The sequence below is a fragment of the Protopterus annectens genome, chromosome 1.part0, assembly GCF_019279795.1.
Source record: "Protopterus annectens isolate FY-2018-M chromosome 1.part0, PAN1.0, whole genome shotgun sequence".
Taxonomy (NCBI): Eukaryota; Metazoa; Chordata; order Ceratodontiformes; family Protopteridae; genus Protopterus; species Protopterus annectens.
In genome coordinates this window covers 839,713,839-839,734,241 of record NC_056725.1, presented here as the reverse complement: position 1 = coordinate 839,734,241, position 20,403 = coordinate 839,713,839, and the positions used below count along the sequence as shown (strand labels likewise).

At 44.4% G+C, this 20,403-nt stretch overlaps 1 protein-coding gene across 1 annotated transcript in view; it reads right to left on the bottom strand.

Annotated features, from left to right (window-relative positions):
• The window catches only part of FBXO46 (F-box protein 46), a 199,186-nt gene that overhangs the window by 6,687 nt on the left and 172,096 nt on the right, over positions 1 to 20,403 (bottom strand). The gene's annotated exons all lie outside the window — the stretch shown is intronic.

Here is a 20,403-nt window from a genome sequence, read left to right as displayed (position 1 = left end):
ACAGGCAACCCACTGCCAGGCTGCCATGAACCCTCCAAGTCTCAAACATTTACCTCAGTGTCTCACGCTCCTATTACAGCAGTGAGCGGAGGGAAGAAAAGCCAAGTGAGGAGAACCTCAGTCAAGACACTGTGGAAGAGTGTGACAGCAAAAATCTTATTCCAGATCGGCTATGCAGACTACGTAAACTATTATATTTGATAAGAGGTCCATTTTCAGTAACTTTTAGCACAGAAACTAGGTAATCCTCCTGGATGGTCATCTATCTTTATGGGAATATACCGCAGATACCCAATCTAAAGGGAGAGCCAGATGTGGAAATGACAACCTACAGTGGCTTGCTTAATTGTTCAGCAAAAAATCTGAAACTACACAGGCACTACAGCAAAAGGTGGAAGAAAAGCAGTAACCACACGAGTATAATGAAGCTTCAACTAAATAATACAGTTAGTCATGAACATAAGTTGACAAGCTATTAAGAAAAAAGTAACTCATTGGCTCAAAGCACAGTCAGCAGTAACTGACAAGACTAATCCCACTCTAAAATGCCAGTTCAAAACATTAACCTATGAAGTGGGGCAGCCCCCAAGCCAACATGGAGGTAGACTCCACATGTGCAAAACCCCAAAAAACAAAAAGTTCTCAGCTGAAGTGTGAAACCACAGTCCACCCCAAGAAGTGGAGGCCTAGGTGGATAGCAGCATAAGGAGCTCATTCAGGTAAGGACTCCAGTCCTTCCAAGAACACCAATACCTGTAAATGATACTAAAGCAAAGCAGGACCAGCACAGGTGTAGTACATTAACAGGATGTACTAGTAGAGAACCCAAACGTTCGAGTTCTGCAAAAGCTGCAAAGGTCAATTTCTGTCATAATCAAGGCAAGGTGACAAGAGCACAAATTTCTACTGGGAGGTCAGCTTGAATAATGTGCTGTATCTTGGTGATATTTTCTCTGTGGAAAAAGGATGACTTGACAGCCAACACCAGTTCTCCAAGGTAGAATGGCTTGACAACTAATACGAGTTCCCTCAAGGTATCAATCTATTATTCAGGTTCACGCCCAAAGTTATGCACCTTTGTAAGAAACTCAGTACCACCACAGACTTTGTTGGGAAAGAAAGTTTCAGAGAGGCATGAACAACCATAATAAGAAGTTATGTACTCACCATAACGTTCCATCTGAGCTCACCATAACGTTCCATCTGAGTAGGTAAACTTCATTTGTCTGCAACCTGTGGGATACGGATCCGATCTCGGATTCGAGCCGGCAACTTTACAAAGCTTAGATCCGAGCTCCTAGCTCCTCCCCTTACCCATAATCCCCTGCCAACCCTGACTGACCTCAGATCAAGTTTGCCCGTAACCACTATAGTAGATAACTAACTACGTTCTCGGAAAGGTACATTACTATATGTCATAAAACACATCTGAAGGTCAGGGGGACGGAGGGGGGGGGGGATGGTTGCAGACAAATAAAGTTTACCTACTCAGATGGAACGTTATGGTGAGTACATAACTTCTTAATCTGAAGTAGTTAACTTCATTTGGTCTGCAACCTGTGGGACAGAGTCCCCAGCTACCTAAACCTTGGGCGGCCTTCATGGAAGGATATTCCGGAGCACTGCGGAGCCAAAAGAAGTTCTCCCTCTGGAGATAATGTCCAATTTATAATGATTGATGAAGGTATGAGATGAGGCCCAAGTGGCTGCTGAACAGATATCATCCAAGGAAACTCTGGATTTAAAGGCGGCAGATGTAGCCATAGCCCGAGTCGAGTGGGCACGAACTCCTTGAGGTGCGGGCCTGCCGGAATTTTGATAAGCCATGATGATACACTGTGAAATCCATTTCTATAAGGAAACTTTCGAAACTGGTTTACCTAGATTAAATTAGGCAAAGGAGACTAACAGCTGGTCGGATTGTCTATGACCAGATGTCCTATGAATGTAAAACCTACGTTGTCTATGCACGTCCAAAGAATGCAATCTGTACTCTCCTTTGTTCTGGTAGTTAGGAAAGAAGACCGGCAAATTGATAGATTGGTTAATATTGGTTTCAGAAACTACCTTAGGGAAGAAGAAGGGATTGGTCCTGAGGTAAACCCTATCCTTGTGAAAAGCTAAGTATGGGGGTTTGACAGAAAAAGCTTGTAATTCATATACTCTCCTAGCTGAAGTAATAGCCACTAGAAAGGCTGTTTTCCAAGACAAATATTTGAGGTCTACTGAAGCCGCAGGTTCGAAGGGAGGAGCCATCAAGGCTTGTAATACCAAGGTCAAATCCGATGGAGGTACCGCTTCCTTTATTGGAGACCCAAGTAGAAAGGTGCCCTTTAGGAACGTTTTGCACAATTTTGTAGTAATCAACGGACCCATTTCAGTACCTACGTGATAATGAGAGATAGCTGCTAATTGAACATAAACCGTAGAACAGCTAGCTCCATCGTTAAAAAGTCCTGAAGGAAAATCCAGCACTGCAGGCAAGGGGGCTGTAAAAGGATCCAAATTATGGCGTTCTGTCCAGATAGAAAAACGCTTCCATTTACTACCATAGACCTGCCTAGTAGTGGGCTTGTGCACTGCTACTAGGATAGTTTTAACTGGAGATGAGATATCAGGAGTCCTAGCTACAAGTGGAACTGGAGCAGCCAAGCCGTAAGCTTGAGGCTGACCAGGTTGGGAACTGGGAGCCCCAGGGGGTTGGAAATCAGATCTGGGAGGGGATCTAGAATCCAGGGCGGATTCACTCGATGAGACCAGAGGTAAGGGAACCAAGATTGGCGAGGCCAGAATGGGGAAATGAGGATCATCCTGCTCCCCAACCAACTGGCTTTCTGAAGGAGTTTCAGCATTAGGGGAAGAGGAGGGTAGGCATAGAGAAGCCAAGCATGCACCAAGGCATCTCTCGGGGCTTCCCCGGCAGGGGGAATGAGAGCAAAGTAATTGTTGCATTTCGTGTTTGACGGAGATGCGAAGAGATCGCATCAGGGCTGCTCCCATACGGCAAAAATTCGACTCGCTACTTGAGGATTGAGGGACCACTCGTAAGGTGAAAGGATGGTGCGACAGTCTGTCCGCCAGGATGTTGGTCCGTCCCGGATTGTGCGTTGCAATGAGAAAGCAGTTGGTGGAGAGGTGTGTACTGAACTCCAAGTAGCTGCCTCCAAAATATCCTTAGTAGCTACACCCCTTAGAAAAGCAGTAGAAGTGGCAGTAGCCCTAGTAGAATGAGGTCTGATCCCAGCAGGAACATCCTTCCCATGATGAGAATAACAAAAAGCAGTACAATGACCAATCCACTTTGAAATAGTCTGCTTTGAAACAGCTTTCCCTTGTGAATTCAAGGCAAAGGAAACAAATAACTGTTGAGTCTGTTTGAACTCCTTAGTTCTGTTCAAATAGTAACGTAACTGCCTGTGGATATCCAAAGAATGCAAGACTTTTTCCCCTTTATTTTGGGGATCAGCATAAAAAGTAGGCAAATGAATAGACTGGTTCAAGGCCACATTAGAAACCACTTTACGCATAAAAGTAGGGTTAGTCCGCAAGGAAACTCTATCCTTATGAAATATCAAAAAGGGTTCAACTGCCATGAGTGCCTGCAATTCAGATACCCTCCTAGCAGAAGTAATGGCCAACAAAAAAGCAGTCTTCCAGGACAAAAGCTTCAGTTCAGACGTAGCTGCAGGTTCAAAAGGAGGTAAAGTAAGTTTCTCCAAAACAAAATTGAGATCCCAGGAAGGAGTAGGAGCTCTATGTGGGGGTCTTATATTCTTTGCCCCTCTAAGAAATTGCTTGAACAAAGGATGAGAAAATAAAGGAGGGTCACAATCATAGTGAGCAGAAATGGCTGCAGCATGAACCTTCACAGAAGAGAATGACAAACCCTTGTCCAATAATTCAGTAAGATACTGTAGTGCAAAACTCAAATTAGGCACTGAAACATCAAAACCCTTTGCAGTGCTCCAAAGAAAAAATCTCTTCTATTTATCAGCATAAACTTTTCTAGTGCTAGGCCGCCTGGCTTCCAACATGACATTCAAAACCTGTTGAAGAAGCCGAGACCCAACTGGCTCCATCACAGAATACGCCAGGCTGTCAGATGGAGGGACTGCACCTGAACATTGAGAAAATGGTTGTTTGACTGGGACAACAAATGAGGAACCTGTGGCAGAAGCCAAGGAGGCTCCTGGATTAAACTCCTCAGCAGAGGATACCAATGCTGACGTGGCCAATCTGGTGCTATTAGAATCATGCAAGGCTTGTCCTGCCCGACTTTCAAGAGTACCCTGGGAAGAAGAGGCAGAGGAGGAAAAGCATAAACGTGAAGGTTGTTCCAACTGAAAGATAGAGCATCCACTTTCCAAGCATCTGGGTGGAACATCTTTGTGCAAAATTTTGGAAGTTGAAAATTCAGTGGAGAAGCGAACAGATCTATGTCTGGAGTTCCCCAAGCCATAGTCAAACCTGAGGATCCAGTTTCCACTCGTGGGGATCCACAATTTGCCTGCTCAATATATCTGCTAGGGAGTTCTGAGCTCCTGGCAGAAACCGTGCTTGAAGATTGATTCGAAAACTCAGAGCAGTCTCCCACAACATCACTGCTTGCCTGCAAAGAGGGTAGGAATGGGTTCCCCCCTGCTTGTTGATGTACCACATGACTGTTGTGTTGTCTGTTTGAATCAACACCTGTCCTGGCTGAAGCAGGTCTTTGAAGGCCATCAAAGCAAATTGAACTGCTAACATCTCCTTCATGTTGATATGCAAATGTAGTAGTTTGGGAGGCCACATGTCTTGTATCCATTTCCCTTTGAAGTGTGCTCCCCAAGCCAAGTCCGAGGCATCCGTCGTTAGGATCTGACTCACCTCTGGTCAGGTCACAGAGTCCCTTGTTTAGGTGACATTCCTGAGCCCACCACAAGAATTCCTTCTGGATGCAAGGTATAATCCGAATGACAGTGTCCAAACCGTGGCAGTGTTGAGTCCACACACTTTTGAGATACCATTGTAGCTTCCTCATATGCAGTTTGGCATTGGGAAGTACTAGAATGCAAGATGCCATGAACCCCAAGGCTTGAAGGACTGTCCTTGCAGTCAGCCTGGACATTACTGATAACTGCTGGAAGTAAAGATGAAGAGTTCTTTGTTTGTCCGGGGTCAGAAATGCCATCTGAGAAGCTGTATTCAGTCTCACACCCAGAAAGCACATGTCCTGAGGGGGTACTAGACTGGACTTTATTTCGTTCACAGAATACCCTAGGCACCTTAAAACTGCCATTACATACTTGAGATGTTGTAGTAATATGTCTTTGTTTTGAGCCAGAATCAGGCAATCGTCCAGATAAGGGTAAATTTGTATTCCTCTGTCTGAAGAAAGCAATCACAGGAGCCAGAACTTTTGTGAATACCCTGGGCGCAGTAGATAAACCAAACGGCAATGCAGAGAACTGATAATGCGAAGTACCAGCCCAAAATCTCAGGAATCTCCTGCAACTGGGCCTGATAGGGATGTGAAGATAGGCCTCTTTGAGATCCAGGGTTACCATCCAGTGATCTTTGCCTAGCATAGGCAGAAGTTGTTGTAATGTTAACATCTTGAACTTTGGAATGTCTAGGTAGGTATTGAGAATGGACAAATCCAGAATTGGCCTCCAAGTGTTTCCTTTCTTTGGCACTAGGAAAAGACGGGAATAAAATCCTAGGCCTATTTCTGACGGAGGGACCACCTGAATTGCCTCCATCTGCAAAAGCAGAGAAATTTGCTCCTGAGCCTCCATCCTTTGTTGAGAAGGCACATCCGGCATGCCTTTGAAAGGAGGAAAAGTGTGAAAATAAAACTTGTAACCTCGATTTATTACATCCAACACCCATTGGTCCTGGGTGACCAAATTCCAGTTTTGTTTGAAAAGTCCCAACTTTCCTCCTAGAGGAGCTGCCAGTAAAGAAGGGTCTGGCAGCGGAAGATACAGGTCATTGGGTCTGCTTACGAAAGGGCTGACCCCTGCCCTCACCAGAAGACTGTGCAGGAGAGCTCCATGTCCTAGGCCTGAAAGAACCCTGAGAGTGAGCCCTGCCTCTTCCACGTCTAGACCTGCCCTTAGACTGATAATCAGAAGGATAAGACCATCCTCTAGCAGGCCAATTCCTACTAAACTTAGGGGGCTGCACCTGCATAAAATCCTTGACCGTCTGCATAGACTTAGCCTTATCTTCCATCTTTTTCAAAACTGATTCCACAGGAGGGCCAAAAAGTACTTCAGATTGAAGAGGAGCATCCAAAATCTGAGCCTTAACATGCTCGGACAAATTTTGATGTTTAAGCCAGGCATGTCTACGAAGAACTGAACCTGTAGCAGCCACCCTGGATGAAGCCTGAAGAGCATCAAAACCACACTGCAGAGAATGTTTGCCAACTTGATCAGATGCATGAACCAACTCCTGGAGCTCCTTACACTCTATACCCTCAGATAAAGCATCCACCTTAGATTTCAATTGGCCTAACAAAAAATTCTGATACTTCAGCATATGAAATTGGCAATTCAAAGCCCTCATAGCTAACGCAGAGGAGGTATACACTTTTTTCCCCCACCTATCTAACGCTCTAGAATCCTTATCCAAAGGAACTGGATTCTTAGCCACAGAAGCCCTAACACCCTTTGGACCTTGAATAATAGTTTCCGGATCAGCTCTAGGACTCTTGTACAAATACTTATGTGCTTCTGGAACTCTGTAATACCAGTCAGGCTTAACAGGGGCCGGAGGCAAAGAATCAGGATTAAGGGAAGATTCAGAAAAAACATCCTGAACAACATCTAAGACAGGAGGAATAGCCAAGGGCCTATGTTGTGGCAGAAACAAAAATTCCCTAAGCCTTTTCCGAGAATCTGAAAAATCTTGACCTTCCCACTTGAAATGTTCCCTCATGGAATGTAAAGTCTCAGAAAAAGAAAAATCCTCTGGAGGAGAAGCAGACGGACAGGAGTCCTCTGCATCCGAATCTGAATAAGAAGGGAAATCCTGAATTTCTTCAGCTGAGGATTCAGAGTAGTCAGAGGAATGATCCATTCCCTCTAAATCTGCCTCCACCCTAGGCCTCTTCTCTGGGGGGGGCATAGAACCCCTGATCAAAGTAATCAAGTCCTCTGCCATTTTATATGCTTTTTAGGAACAGGGGCTGGAGAGCTAGAAGTATGACCAGGGCCCACAGGACAAGGTTTGGCCTTAGCATGGCCTTTAGCCACTGAAGTAGAAGGCCTAACAACCTTTTGTAAAGCTGGAACTACAGACACCTGAGAAGCACCCTCAGCCTGGCCTAACTCCTGAGAGGCCAACTCCTGTAAAAGTAAAGGTTCCCCCTGGGATTCAGCCGAACCCTCGGCAGGATCCACAGATTCAACCGGAGGCTCCGTAGAACCGGCGTCCGCAACGGACGACTCATCCGGTTTAGACCTTAAAGATTTATCCTTACGCTTTTTAGCGGTAGCGGGGGTCGGAGGATCCGACGGCATGTTATAGTTACACAGTTTACCAAAAACAAGCCTGGCACAGTCTAATCTTCGTTTAATGGTGCGCTTATTAAATCTAGCACAAAAGCGACACCCGACCACGTCGTGCTCAGGCCCCAAACAAGGAATACAGAAAGAATGATAATCCCTATGAGGTATCTGTTTCCCACAAGAAATACAATTAACTTTTTCTGACATCCGGATAACTGAGGCAAGAAAAGACAAAAATTTCCCCAACGGGGTACTTAGCCCAACTTGGTCTTCGGTCTGAAACTCGATAAATGAAAAATTCAGGACGCCGAACGGCACTTGCAAACGCTGCTTCTGCTTCGGACCACGCGGCAAGAAAGACTGAGGATATGGCGTCGGTCATGCGCTTAAATACTACTACGTACTGACGTCAGCTCTAGGCGACAATGACAGACGCCAGCCTAGCTCTTTGGTATTCGGGCCGACCGAGGACAGCGGACTACCCACAGGTTATGACTGCAGCAATGTGAGACGAAGAACATCCAATCCCGCTGGAGGTTTCGAAGATTGAAAGATGGCCCGCACATGTGCTCTGTGTGTGCAACCGGTCGGGAGTCAGGAAGACTAGTTGCCTGTTGGTGTCCAGTCTGGCCCCGATAAAATCTATCACCAGAGTCGGGGTGAGAGAGGACTTGTCCGAGTTTATAGTGATCCCTAGTTGTGGAGCAAGGTTGAGGAAGTAGTCCCTGGCTAAGCATAGTAGATGCCTTGTCAGGGCAGTGAGGAGCCAGTCGTCCAGGTACAGGAAAACCTGCATTCCCTGGAGTCTCAGGTGGGCCGCTGTCACTGCTAATACCTTGGTGAACACCCAGGGGGCTGAGGTGAGACCAAAGGGAAGGACCCTGAATTGATAATAACTGGCTCCCAGTCGGAAGCGGAGAAACCTCCTGGATTGCATGTCCATCAATATGTGGTAGTACGCGTCCTTGAGGTCTATCGAGCACATCCAGTCGTTCTCCCGCAAGAGGGGGAGAATAGATTGAAGAGTGACCATCCAGAACTAAGAGTGACCATCCAGAACTTTTCTCTGGTTACTGATAGATTTAGTAGGGAAAGATAGAGGATGGGCCTTAGGTCCCCCATCTTTTTTGGCACCAAAAAGAACCTGGAGTAGTAACCCGATCCGGACTGGCCTGGGGGGACGCACTGGATGGCTCCTTTTTCTAAAAGCTGCCTAATTTCTGCAGCTGCAGCCTCCCTCCGATTGGGTGGAACATCGGGGAGGTGTTCGGGGGTGTAGGGAATGTAGGAAAGGGGAATTCTGTATCCTCTGGATATGATACGAAGCACCCAGCGGTCTGCTGCAATGGACTCCCAAGCTGCCAGGTGCCTCGAGAAGCGCCCCCCGACTGCCTCCAGAGTGGAGCAGTCGGGCAACCCTTCAGGGTTGCTGTGTGGGCCGATCACAGAAGGTTTCTCTGGACCCAAAGTTCTTCGGGCCCCCCCTGTCCTCCTCTGCCACGGAAGGACTGGGAGTCCAGAGCGGACTGGAACTGTTGTGACTTTCGGAACCACATCTTCTGCTGTCCCTTTTGGTTCCTGGAGAAGGACCTCTGGGGAGCAGAGAAGCGGACTCAGACGGCAGACGTCTTCCCGTCCTTTTCACTCTGGACTAAAGTCTCGCGAACTGTCTTGCCAAACAGGGCAGAACCATCAGAGGGGGCATTCGCAAAGGACGCCTTGAAGGGTTCTGCGAAATCACAATGTCGGAGCCAGGCCTGGCACCTCATAACTAGGCCCGCTCCGCTGGCTCTAGTGGCTCGCTCTGTAGCATGAGATAAAAGCCGCATAGAGGTGTTGGATATAGACCTGAGAGTGGCCATGCGAGTGGAGTACAACTGTTTGTCCTCTGCCGACAAGGACTCTGGGGGCGATGCAGTGTACTCTTTAATAAGGTCTCGCTGCAGCCGTACCACACGTGCCATGTAGTTCAGGAACCTTACAGTGAAGGTCGCTGAACTAAAGACCCACTTCCCAAGACGGTCCATCGAGCGAGACTCCTTGCTGGGAGGTGGACCGAGGGACTTTCTTGGGCTAACTCCCTCTTGGTGGTTGCCACCACCAACATGGCATCTACGGGGGGTCCCTTGCCTCCAATGGGATTTCTCAGTGGGGGGGGGGCTTAGGATTCTGTCTGGATGTTTGGGGACTGGCTCCACAGTGTCCGGCTCCTTCCACGCCCTAGTGGTAAATAAGGTCCACTAAGGGGTCAGCCTCCAGGAACACCCAAGAGGTAGATGGGCCTGCTTCGAACGCCTCCAGGAACACGGATTCGTCTGAGGAAGCCTTGGGGGCCGACCCCCCCCTTATCCTAAGCATTTCCATGATGTCTCCGAAGGAGACATCCTCGGGGGTGACCTTGGGAAGCCTTCCCCCTCATCCAAATCAGTGTCTTCTGTCAAGGACTCAAGTCCACGTGCCTCCTCTTGCACTTTCGCTTGTGAGGAACATCCTCGGGGGGGGGGGGGCTGTCCGAGGAAGTCTCACCAGCCACGTCTTGTTCCAGGGGAACGACCCGAGACGTCAAAGCAGGCTGTCCCTGTGGCCGGGCGATGGAAGCCTGACCCAGCCAAGAGGGAGTGCGGGATGGAACTGAAGCAAGAACCGGTGGCCTGGATGCACTCAACAGAGCCCTCTCCACCACATCGAAGGCAGAGGGAGAGCCGCTCTCTCTGGGATCCGAGAGCAGATCCTCGCCCGGATCCAATGGGTCGGAACCAGCACCGAGATCATCGGATCCGAAGGACCAGCGTGCTCAGACCTGGACGGAGCCGAAGGCACACTGACCCCCTCGGACCCGAAGCTCAGACCACGGCTCCGAGAGCTCGGATCCGACAAGGAAGGATCAGACAGACTCGAAGGAAGAGTCTGAGCCGAAGTACCCGATACTGTCGGCGCCAACCCACCCCCGGCTCCAACGCTGCCCAGCTCAGAGCGCTCCGAACCCGGGAAGCGGGTCGGAGAAGGAGCTATCGGGGCAAAGAAGGGTGTTGAGCTCCCCCCCCCCCCCCGGAGGGGGGGGCAGGAGCACTCCCATCTGCAGCTGGGCCTGGATGAACCTTCGCATCATCCGGTCCAAATCTGCGTCCGAAACTCTACGGGTGGATCTCGACGAGGCCACCGAGGCTGGCTGGGAGTGCCGCCTCGATGACCTCAACAGAGATCGGGTATCCTCCTCCTCGGGTCCCGGTGAAAAGCATGGAGACCGGAGCCGAGAAGGAGGAGACCTAGAAGCCCTGGAGGGAGAAGCCCGCTTAGTCAGGGGGGCCGAAGCGGAGTCCTCGGCCCGCTGCTTGTGGTGCTTCTCCCTCCTTTTTTCTTTCCTGGCCGCCCTCTCCTCCGGCGCAGAAGCGGGAGACTTGAGTCCCAGCCGGGGGGAAAGAGGCAGGAGTGGCTGCCACCGAAGCCTGGGAGGAGGCCACAGAAGCACCGGAGGCCGAAGCCGGATTCGGGGGTAAGAGTCCCGCTAGGATCAGTTTCGACCTCCGGTCCTTCAGTGCCCTGGGGTTGAACGCTACGTAGATAGAACACCCAGAGGAGAGGTGTTCAACCCCAAGGCACTGGACACACCGAGTGTGGCCATCCGCTGGGGAGAGCTTATGGCCACACTTGGTGCACTTAGAAAATATCGGTTTTGGGGCCTCAGACATATTAAACTAAAAGGTAAAACTCACTCAGTAGGCCCCAAACACACTAAGCGACACACACACACACACACACACACACACACACACACACACACACACACACACACACACACACACACACACACACACACACACACACACACACACACACACACACACACACACACACACACACACACGACCAGCGAGGGGTGGGGAGGAAGAAAAATGTGACTAAAATATAGTAAGGTTAGCTAAAACTAGGGTTATAACAAAAAGGAACCTAACCAACACAAAACACTCACACAAGTTTAAGGGAGAAAATAATGAAAGAAGGACTTATCTGGCCAGTAGACCAGGAGCTCGCAATCTAGCTGCTGTTCAGAAGCGCGGCAAACTAGATTGGAGGTCAGTCAGGGTTGGCAGGGGATTGTGGGTAAGGGGAAGAGCTAGGAGCTCGGAATCTAAGCTTTGTAAAGTTGCCGGCTCGGATCTGAGATCGGATCCGTATCACACAGGTTGCAGACCAAATGAAGTTAACTACTTCAGATCATTTGTTATCTGTTTTGGAAGTATTGAGCTTCAAAAGATTACACGCAAATCATTTATAATACATCTTCCAGGTGAACAGAAAGGATAAGCACATGCACTAAAACATCCTACAGGAAAAAGGTAAAGTTAGGTAAAGTCAGCGTAGCACTATGCAGAGAGACTCACCCTTACCAATCTCCCAAAAGATTAACACTTAAAAAACAAAGCGTGTGTGTGGGGGTCAGAAGCAAAAGGTATTCAAAGCCTGAAAAAACAGACCAGAGTAAGAGAGCTGGAAGCCAAGTAGCCAACTAGTCAAAGAGGAACTGCCTCAGTATGATCCTAAAATGCTCAAGGCACCAAGATCAGTGTTGTCAAACACTGCTGAGACCCATCAGGGCTGAGACTCAGTAATATCAGTATTCACTAGCCATCACATTTTAGACTAGTCTGCATTATGGCAACAGCAAAACCTGAACAAATACAAGGGTCTGCAAGGCTGTCAACTATGAGGGAATGCTCAAGCTACACAGAAAACCTTGACCTTTCCAAGGAAAGTGTACATGGGATGGTACTTATCAAGGATTGGGGAGAGAGCAATTCACAAAGTGACAATGGAAGGATATATGTACATCTTCCAAACATGCAGCAAAGTCTAGAAGATTTCAGATCTTTACCTGGAAGTACTTGCATAGGTATTTTTATACAAAGTAGACTCAAAAGATTTTTCCTCAGGTGGATAGCATGCGTTGGAGGTGTGACCGGGAACATATTTGGGACTGTAATGAGCTGGCCGACTCAAGGGATTCCCTGCAGGCCACTCTGTCAGAGATGCTGGGTGAGCAGATTGGATTGACTTGGTTGAAGATTTTTTGAGTTATGATCCAAAATCGGAATTGCCTAGACATAGTAAAGCCTTGCTGAGTCCAATTATGGTGGTTGCCAAAAAAGCAATTAGTAGAAAATGGAAATCTAAGTCTAGACCAACTTTACTAGAAGTAGTGAATGTAGTAAGAGAGATAAACAACTGGAATTGGGTATTTAGAAAAGGGGGGAGCAAACTACACAGGAAAAAGTGGGAATATATGCAGAGCAGAAACTAGGTCCGACAATGACTGGATAGATATATAAAAAGTGATGTATAATGGTTGCAACTACAGTTGTTTCAATGGTGTCTATGGCGTATACTGTTTGCAACTAAAGTGGTGTCGTATTTGTTTTTCATTTGTATTATTTTGAATTCCACGCACAAATTTAAGTTCAGAGTATTACAAAACATCAAAATCAGCCCAAGACTTGGTGATAATGAGAGAGCATTAGCTAAGTTAGAGATGGAATGGATTTTTAGATCCGGAGCACATAGAGCCCCGGGCATAAATAATTATGTATCAATAAAACCATTCCTAGAATAAATTGAGGAAATGGGTTTGACTCCGTGACTATGCCAGCACAAGCCTATACACATTAGTTTTAGATCCTGAGAATACTCTTAGTATTTTTGTCATTCCAGTATTTTCTAACTATTCAACACAAGAATTTCAGATAGTCATAAAATACAGGAGACACATCTAGCATATTACTGAAACACTCCAACTCTGAAAGAATATATCATTCTCATGAATATATTTATATTGCAATACGACATTTGAGCTGTTTGTATTTATAAAGTAGAGCAAGCATGGAATAGTAATGGAGGAGATGCTCCCTTGTGAATAAAACACAGGAACACAAATATACAACCAGCTCATAACCAAAACATTCCACCAAGATAAGTGCTCATCACGTTTATGAATACTTCTATATTGCAAGTGAATATTTGAACTCCATACACTTATATAATAGAATTAATATGGGACAATAATGAGGAGATGTTCCCTTGTGCAGGAGTTGAATAATATTCTCATTAAGACTAACTTTAGAGCAGAAATTAAGTAAATAATATCCACGCTCCACCCTTCTTGGCAATTAATGGTATAACAGTTATGGCTGGGAGTTCTTGAAAAACATCACGAGAAATTTTTTCAGGCATACGATCATTGCATATACTTACTTGAGATGTTTTAATAAATTTGACACACAGCGATCTAGGTTAATCAGCACATTGCACTTTATATATATATATATATATATGAAATTGAGGCTCAAAGAGTTTAGGTAGTTAGGTCGTTCTATACAGAGATATTTATTCTAGGTCAGATGGAAGTCAGTTAGGCTCTCACCTGTCAATTGATTTGACATTTAGCGTTATTCGTAATGAATATATGAGGTCAGGTACACTCAACATTTCACCCTATATGGGATGCCTTTTAACATCGATTGTTAGATAAGTTAGAAAATACATGTGTTGACATCTCCAAGGTTTTATATTTGATTCACAATAATAATTTTTAATAGAATAAAGATGAAGCGTCATAGGCATCATATGATGAAGCGATATGATAATAAAATAAATGACATATTATGTATCATCTGAACTTGTGTTTAAGATAGATACATTGAATCATGAATTTAATGAATTTTTATGAATTTTTATGTACAGATATATATTACATATTTATTTATTTATATACATTTGGCATCTTTATATAAATTTGATATATATGCATTTCAGCATGAGTTGGTACAACCTTGACTACACGAAGGCCATGCGATAGTGCTTCTCTTAGCAGTCACAGAAATAATAACGTGAGCTTTAGTACATTAAACGCTACATTATATTAGATGCCATTAAGCCATGAAAATTCATTTTGTAAGTGCATGAAACTGTCTTGGGATCATATCAAAAGACCCACGATGATGAATTAACCAGCATTTATACGAGACAGTTTAGTGACACTTTCGATTTGTATTTATATCAAGAAAAGCATAAGAATTTTTAGTTAATAGGAATGTATTAATTTATTAATTCATTTAACTCTGAAGTGTCATTCAGTTATATGTATGCCAGATCGCTTTGACTTGTATTGTTTTGTTTTGTTTTATTTCACTTTAATATTTTAATCCCAGTAATATGTTAAGGTTTTAAATACAGATACAATACAGTGATTTATTTAATTATGTAGAAACAAGCGAAGAGATGCATTCAGCTTATCACTGTAGCAAATTGGATTTTTAGATGCTTGATTCAGTAATGAGATATTTAATTAAGGATACGTCTCAATTGCATAATGAATTACTTAATGATATGATTAGCAGATACTGCTTTGCTATATAAACCACTGGAAAATATATGGACATTGATCTGAAGAAGCTTGCTAGCAGCAAGCGAAAGCGCTTATCCTTACCTGTTTATCTACTGGAATATCTATTCGAATAAAGACTTTTTGTTGAAGAAGGTGTCTCGTGGTGTATCCTGACTAGTTATCTCTTGTGATTTTGTCATTTGTATAAATGTAAGATTGTCTATATTGTGTGAGAAAATTTAATAAAGGTGTCTGTTGGGGGGGGGGGGGGCACCTGGGCTCAAGAAACATTTCCTGAGGACAGTGTTAATAAGAGACTCTTTCAGGGCTGATAGAAACTCCCCAGCCCTCAAGGAAAATACCAAGACCTGGAAAATAATTTGTATCAGCATATCAAGGTAGATCCAAATCAGTCTGAAAAGGCAAGGGTCCAACCGATAAGAGCAGAGCAGAGAGAGGACCATGTCATACGGGGAATGTCAAACTCCACCTCTAGATGCATAAAGAACTCTGGCTGTGACTGCTGCATTGAACCTGCAGCAACTGGTGGCCCTAACAGGGCAATCTTGCCATTGGGGCGGGGGGCACAAACAGCAACCTGCTCACACGGAGGAAAAACAGCCTGGTAAAGAATGGATGGATGGATGGGGTATTTAAACCCAAACAAAACCAAATTACTTCTCTTTACACCAAAATCATATGGACAAAAGATACATTCCCTTAATAATGCAGAAATTGAAGTGGTTCCACATGCTAAACTTTTAGGGATAACAGAAAAACTAACCTCTGACCAACATATTCATAACACCATGGAAAAAATTAGGAATGCTTTATAGACGCAAAAATTTTATGAACTCAGACAAAAAAAGAACACTAGCTACCACATACCTGCTTCCCTCTTTACTATATACGGTGCCCATACATTAATCAATCTCCAAACTACACTAACAAAAGCTGGAATCCTGTTACAATAAAATGGCCAAATTTGCAACAAGATTACCATTCCACAATCATTGTGCTGCTCTTATCTCCCTTAACTGGCTCGAACTATAACAACTAAGCTACGAACAGCAGCCCACAAAATCATCTACAATTCTGAAATATGTCCCTCCATAAAATTCTTAGCTCCAAACAGATGTATCCAATTGAGCTCTCTGCTACGAAGACAAACATCAACTGTTGGGCAATCTCTTTCTCCCTATTCTGTAACTAAACTATGGAACATGCTACCCTTAGACATCACAACTACCCTAAATCTCAAGAAATTTAAAATTTAAACAAACTACTACCAAAGTCAAGCAACTGTCACTGTAAAAAAAACAAACTGAAAAAAATTATTTATTTGCAGTTGGTTTACCAGGACAGTCCATTGGGCCAATAAGAACCCGTTTTCAATGGAGTCCTGAGGAGAAAAGCTCCAAAACAAAGGTTACAAAGAGATTACAGCGGTTTACAATTTCAATCATTTGTAGGTTAAAGACAAAGCTTTAAAACATTGGTAAACAAAAAAAGATTACAGCAGTTTACAATTGTGGTAATTTGTGGGTTCAAGACAGAACAAAGATTAAGCATTTACAAAGGATTTTTTTTTTCATTTTGTAAAAAAAAAAACTAAGATTTAAGCAGGTATAATAAAAATGTTAAGGTTACATTTTGTAGAAAAACAAAGCATTGCTGCAGTAAATGTATAGTTTCTTGAGTGAAATAGTAGAATAAAAGAATTATAAGATGTCATTATAGTTGGCTTATTATTTGGCGTCTGGTAATATATGGTAAAGCTGCCCATAGGCTAGGAGGGGTGGGAGCAGGAGCATTCCCATGAGGATGTTAGATGTGAGTGCAGTGATTTTTTAAAAGCAGGGAGGTTGGTGGTGATACGGATGGAGGGAGGGAGTTCCATAGGCGTGCCAGGGCAAAGGACAGGAGGTTTTGTCCTGGAGAGTGACGGGGTTTGTACAGTTCTATTAGGTTTTGGTTATTAAATCTTAGGAGTCTTTATGGCAGGTGCATTTTAAAGGTAGAGCTGAGAGAGGGACAGAGGGAGGGCTGAAAAATTAGTTTAGGAGCAAAAGTAAGCGGAGTATAGGAGAGATGGTTGGGAAGCTCTAGCCAGTTAAGTTTGTGGAGAGATACACAGTGATGGGTAGATGATTTGTGGCTAGTTGCAAATTTGGCAATTTTATTATAACAAGAGGACAGTTTTGTTTTGAGAGAGGATTGTAGGTTTGTTAGCAGAGGGGCACCATAAAGGAGGGAAGGGATGAGAAATGTAGTAGCAAGAGTGAGCTTAGTAGATGTAGTGAGGAATTTATTGTGTCGATAGAGCATGCCAAGTTTTTGGTGGGTTTTTTTTATGTTTAGTTGTAGGTGGTTATTGAATTTAAGCTGGTCGTCAATCTGGACTCCTAGTAGTTTGGTTTCAGATACCAGTTCAAGACGTGTGTTATTCTGGCTAGCAATGGAAAATAGTTTTCTATCAATGGTGTTGGTTTTTGAGGGGGTAAATACCATAAGTTTGGTTTTTGATGCATTGAGTGCTAGATGATTGTCCATCATCCACTGTTCTGTGGTAGAGAAGGCGTCTTGAGTCAGTTTTAAGAGAGCAGGGATGGATGTGGCTGAACAGATAATTGTGGAACCATCTGCATATTGAATAAGTTTAGCATGAGGTATTGAGTGGAAGAAATCATTTATAAATATATTGAAAAGGAGAGTACCCAAAATGGAATCTTGGGGGACACCAGTGGGTGTGTTGAGGAAAGAGGAGATGGCTTTTTTCCACTTGACAGCTTGTTGCCTTGTTGGAGAGAGATAGCTGGTGAACCAATTGAGAGAGGAATGGGATAGGTTTAGGTTAGATAGTTTAGTTAGGAGAAGGTTGTGAGAGATAGTATCAAAGGCCTTAGAGAAGTCAAGAAAGAGCATAGATACAGTAGAGCCAGAATCTCTGGCTTTATTTACAGTTTCCAGGAAGGAAAGGCGGGCAGTCATGGTGCTGTGGCCGGGTCTGAATCAGTGTTGTGTGGGAGTTAGTAAGTTATTATCCAAGATTCATAGGTTAGTACTAAGCTAACTGCCCTTGTGAGCCATTTTAAGCCTAGCCAATTATCCCATGCGAGACTCAAACCCTGCACCTTCTGTTTGTAAAGCAAACACCTTAACCATTAGGCCACCCTCCCAACCCCAAATATATGCCTTCACTCTGTAAAGCTATTCCCAGTGGTGAGAATCAAACCTTGAACCTTGTCATTGAAAGGCATACACTTTAACCACAGTACCACTTGGCTGTTATTATTGCCTCCTTTGTGCAGGGGAATGATGAATGCCGTTTTCCAGAGATAGGGAAGGAGTTGAAGATGAATACATTTCTCTAGAAGTTTTGATATAGGAGAGAGGATGGCAATGGGACGAAAGTTAGTAATATTGTTATTATTGCCTCCTTTGTGCAGGGGAATGATGAATGCCCTTTTCCAGAGTTTGGGTACAAGCCCTTCTTTGATAGAATGATTGATTAGGATGCTGATGGGGAAGGCAATGGCTTCGGCAGCTATGCTGAGGAAGGATGAGGGAATGTTATCGGGGGCATTGGTGCATGGTTTTAGTTTTTGCAGGAGTTTTCTTATGGTAGAAGTAGGAATGGGTTTTAGGGAGAATGGTGGGAGTTGAGAGATTGGAGATGAAGGGGATGACAAGAGGGGGGATGCAGACACAGGGGGTGAGGTGTTATTAGAGAAGGATGAGGTTAGTTTGGTAACAGAGTCTATGAAAAAAAGAGTTGAATTGGGTAGCCAGATCTATATCTAGTGCATTTGGGTCTGGGCTTGGGTTTTCTGCTGTGCCAGGTTTTAGGAGGGTAGCGATGCCTTTCCAGAATTTTTGAGGATTGGTTTTGTGGTTGTTTTGGAGTAAGGAGAAGTAATTCTGTCAATCTGCTGTGCATTTGGGTCTGGGCTTGGGTTTTCTGCTGTGCCAGGTTTTAGGAGGGTAGTGATGCCTTTCCAGAATTTTTGAGGATTGGTTTTGTGGTTGTTTTGGAGTAAGAAGTAATTCTGTCAATCTGCTGTGATAAGTTTTTTTTACGGAATTGCGGAGTGTTTTGAATTCATTAAGGGTGGTTGGAGTTTTGCCTCGAGACAAAACCTGGGCACAGTACCAAAGTCGCATGGCAGTTAGTGTGTTTTTTGTTAGCCAGGGGGCGGTGTTGTTTCGTATTCTTTTGGTTTTTATGGGGGCAAGACTATCCAGTAGTTTAAGGAAAGTTGTATTGAAGTGTGCAACAGCATTGTCCAGGGGTAGTGTTTTTAGGGGGTTCCAATTTATTGATTTTAGGGAGTCTGAGAAGGTTATTGGGTTGAAGTTTTTAAGGTTCCGAGTGCTGATGTAATTATGAGTTACATGTAATGGACATGGAAGTCGTCTAGTGAAAATGGGAAGGTGGTCACGGAGGGAGTCAGAAAAAGTTCCACTATCAGTGTAGTAGTGGGGGTGATAGACCAATATCCAGTCTAGGGTACTGCCACTGGAGAAGTCTTTAGAGGGCCTGGTAGTGAGGTTGATTAGCTGAGAGTACTTGTATAGGTTGATGTTTAGGGGGTGTGTAGGAGAATTAATGGAAGACCAATTGATATTTGTGTCTCCCATGAGAACGGTTTCATTACTGATTTTGGTAGAAAGCCAGGATAGGATATCCTCAAGTACAGAGGTATTATCTCCAGGGGGGATGTAAAGTGAGACTATGCAAATTTGTTTGTGTTTATTTAATTGAAATAGAGCTAGAACTAATTCTGCACTGGAGAAGTGAGGAATGGGTTTGTTGTAGGGAGTAATGGAAAGGGTGGATGAGTAGAGTAGAGCTACCCCACCACCCTTCTTGTGGGCCCTGTCTTTTCTGACAATAGAGTAGTTTGGTGGCACTATTTCAATAGCTTTTATGTGAGGTTTTAACCAGGTTTCAGAAATAGCTAAGATGTCAGGTTTGTTGTTGAGAAGCCAGGCATGGAGATTGGGGATTTTGTTAACTATGCTTTGGGCATTTAGAGAAGCAAATAGGATTGATTTAGATGTAGGGGAAGTAGTGTTTGGGCCTGGGTTAGGGTGTATATCTCCAGATAGTAGTATGGTTGTTAGGTGTTGGATTATGTTGATGAGATGTTTGGATTGCCTTGTTTGTATACTGTATATTTTCAGGTTTGAGTAGATATTGATGGTTAAAGAGGGGTTAGAGAGTTTATAAGTAGAGGATTCACTTAGGATTAAAGGTGGAGTGGTAGAGTTAAAACTTTCTTCAAGCTACTGTTACCCACCTTCCACTAACTTACTATATGCAATTAGTCCTACTGAAACATCTCCTCACCTACTCTCACTGCACCCACACCACTTCATACTCTTTTCTATATTACATCTCTCAACGCAATGTAATGTACACTTAACCCACCTCCCACTGAATCTGCACCTCATTTGTTATCCCTTTCTAACTACTACTTACTATTGATTCCTCTTTCTTTCTCAAACTAACTTTACAGCGTTTCC